The following is a 3,506-nucleotide window of genomic DNA, read 5'->3' as shown; positions in this document are numbered from 1 at the left end:
ACCCACTTCACCCCTTCCCCCAAACCCGTTTGTGCTAGCCCTAGCCCCAGTCACACTTCACATGATGTCTCCCTCTCCCTCCCCAGCCACAGCCCTAGCCCCCAACCCAAAAGCCTAACCTCTTCCACGGATCCGCCGCCGCCATCCGTCGGAGGCGCCTCCTCCTTCCCCCTATCCGAGACCGAAACCCCTAGCTCGGCACGTAGTCGCGTCGTCTTCTTGCTCGAGTTTGAGCTGCAAGCGGTGGTCTCGCCGTCGTCGTCCTTTTCGTCTCGCCGTCGCCGTCCTTCTCGTCTTGTCGGCGTTGTCTTTCTCTCATTCAAGGTTAATGGTTTGAACTCTGAAATTTCAAATTACTCAAATATGCAATTTCTGAAATTAGGGATTTGTGAATCTGAACTCTGAAGTTAGTGATTGATTTCTGATATGTTATTGATTCTGTTCTAATATGTGCTTTTGTTACTGATTCTGAAATTGAGTAATGGATTTGTTTCTGAAATTGAGTAATGGATTTGTTACTGATTCTGTTCTATGGTCTTATGGATGATTATTTGATTTCTAGCCATTCTATTGCTGTTTTTAATTTGGATTATGATTTATTGATTTTAGTTATGGATGGAAGTATTAATCAAGAAGCAGTTGCTGATAATGCCTGTTTGAGTAATAATTTGTCTGCCAATCCTCCTAATTCAAATGATTCTGCTAATCCTAATCCACCTAGTTCGAATAATAGTCTGTCACAAGATTCTTCTAATTTATGAATGTATTTGTTGATGGATCTGTAATTAACTAATTAACCAGGTTAGCGTTTTAGTGTTTTCTCTGTTTTCAAATTTATTGTTACTCTGTTTAGTGTTTTCTAATTGCTCGTTAGCTAGTGTTTTACACTTTTACTGGTTGTTGATGGCTCCTGATTTTTTTGTTCATATTTTCTAATGGATTTGATTTGTAGTTGCTGGTTTTGCTTTGATTTGTAGTTGTTGGCTCCTAATTATTGCTGGTTTTGCTGGCTTTGTTTGTTGCTGAATGTTGGTGGCAGAATTTAGATATTGTCATGTTGATAATTTTTTGATTTTTCAATGTGCTGTGGCTAGTCTTTAATTTTGTATCTGGTTATGGATACTTCTTTGTTTTGTAGTTGCTGGTTTTGCTTTGATTTGTAGTTGGTTTTGCTTTGATTTGTAGTTGCTAGCTCCTAATTATTGCTGGTTTTGCTTACTTTGTTTGTTGCTGAATGTTGGTGGCAGAATTTAGATATGGTCATGTTGATAATTTTTTGACTTTTCATTGTGTTGTGGCTGGTCTTTAATTTTGTTTTAATTAATAAAACTTTTATTAATTTCAGTTATGGATAATAGTATTAATCAAGAAGCAACTGCTGATAATAATGCATCTGTGAATAATAACTTGCCTGTCAATCCTCCTATTTCAAATGATGCTGCTAATCCTAATCCTAATCCACCGAAGCAAATTTGCAACAAGTTCTTGTGGATTTTGATGATTGATAAATCATGATATTGGGATTTAATATTTAGATATGTTTTTTTACTATTTAATTTTTGAGTTTGTATTTTGATAAGATCATATGGATTTGGTTGATGATATTTTATGTAGTGTGTTAAATTTCGAAGATATTTTAAGATTTATATTAGACTATAATTATATTTTAGAATGTGTATTTATAATTTTATTATTTCTATTTTAAAACGGTTTTTTCGGTTGAACCACCGGTTGGATCGGTTAAACCAATAAATCAGTGACTAGAGCGGTTTGATGACCGGTCCGGTTTTCTGAACCTTGGGATAAATACAGCTCTCTTAAAAAGTTAATTAATTAGAAATGTCAGGTTTTTTATCATCAGTTAAATAGTTAGGAGGTCAAAAATAATCGTTTTGTTAAAAGTGTCAACTCATCTTTTTTACTATTCTTCAAATATTTAAATAAAAATTTAATTTTTTTTCTATTTTCTATTGCTTTTAGAAACAATAGGTATGCTAATGAGTTATGTCTTTATTTTAATTTAAATTTTATTCCAATCTAGATATTAGTTTAAATATGAACCAAATTAAAAATAAGTCTAAACTATAATTTAATTCAAATTCATTTTTTTTACAAGAACTAAATAAATTAACAAAAATGCTAAATTAAATATCAAGTGCTATGATAGTTCTCTAGCTACGGTGCTTCTTGTGCATACGTACCTGAACTCTTTTCAACAGCGATTCACAGAAGGTTCGTGTGCCGTGCTATATTGCTACATCGAGTGATCGGTGGGAGTGAAACAACGAAGCCAAAGGGATGATCCTAATGTTGACGACTTCTTCGGTGATGACTTCCACTTTGAATCGGTTGACGTGAAATTAAAGGTGGGTTACGTTGTTGTATGAGAAATTTGCTAGAAAGAATGATATAGGATGAAAACTTCTCGATATGAACAGTAGAGGCGGCGTGGGTTTGCCGGGGATACATGAGGGAGGCCGGAAGGGTTTCAGGTAATCGACGATAGAGAGATGACTGACATTATAAGGATAGTGAGAGGCTTGCCTTGGTTGATTCAAGAAGGAGGGGATGGTAGTAAGTAGTGACTAGTGAGGAAGGAGGATTTCTCTAAGCTAAGGTTCTTTATGAGTACAGTCTAGGGTCTCCCCCAATGCTGTAAAAGTAAAACATCTGATTTGTAATATTTGGTAGGATAGGATAGGATAGGATAGGATTTAGAGTTTTAGGGTGCGGGTAGGGTTAGGACTAAGAGATTCTCAACCCGATAAGATAGAGTTTTAATAAAATTTTCAACTCGTAGGACCCTACCTATTGCCAGCCCTATATTGCCCTCATGGCTATCTCTGTTTTGATCATAATTTTTAATGAAAATGTTTTTGATAAAAAAAGAAAACTTTTTCCTACGAAAATAATTAAGGGGGATGTTTCTGTAAAGATGCGTAAAACGTCTTTTTGTAAAAACGTTTACGTGTCGCATTATTATTGGACGTATTAATGAATTTATTATTTTTAAATTCTTTAACAAATTAGAATAAAACCCATTTATTTTATAACAATAACAATAAATCTAATATTTTTTAGGGATCTAATTATATTTTTTAATTTTTAGGGATTTAAATGTCTACAAAACAAAAAGTCAGGGATATATTTATCTTTTTATCAAATAATTTAAAGATATTCAATTTAGATTGTGTAATTCGATCGGATCAAACCGAATATAATAATTATAATGCAGACAATTGAGTTTATTATTGTTGCTATAATAAACCGATTTTGTTCTAATTTATTAAAAAATAAATTATTAACCAATTTAATAAAAATATCTAATAATAACATGATACATGTAAACATTTTAAAAAAAAGACATTTTTAGTGTCTTTATTAAAGTGGTCTCCTGCACGAAATTAGTTCTTAACTTTGTTTTAAGTGACTTATGACTTCCTAAAATTGAATGTCGTGCACCAAATTAGTCTCTTCACTAGTTTTTTCTATTTTATTTTTGAAAA

At 33.0% G+C, this 3,506-nt stretch overlaps 1 protein-coding gene across 1 annotated transcript in view; it reads right to left on the bottom strand.

Annotated features, from left to right (window-relative positions):
- LOC107637041 overlaps positions 1-2,685 on the bottom strand; it is a 17,200-nt gene extending 14,515 nt beyond the window's left edge. Inside the window, exon 1 of the mRNA XM_016340492.2 lies at positions 2,202-2,685. The gene's annotated coding sequence lies outside the window, so the exon portion shown is untranslated. The remainder of the gene's footprint in view (positions 1-2,201) is intronic.

This window comes from Arachis ipaensis, chromosome B04 (assembly GCF_000816755.2).
Source record: "Arachis ipaensis cultivar K30076 chromosome B04, Araip1.1, whole genome shotgun sequence".
Classification (NCBI taxonomy): Eukaryota; Viridiplantae; Streptophyta; class Magnoliopsida; order Fabales; family Fabaceae; genus Arachis; species Arachis ipaensis.
The sequence above is the reverse complement of the archived record's forward strand: the minus strand, read 5'-3'. Positions and strand labels throughout refer to the sequence as shown.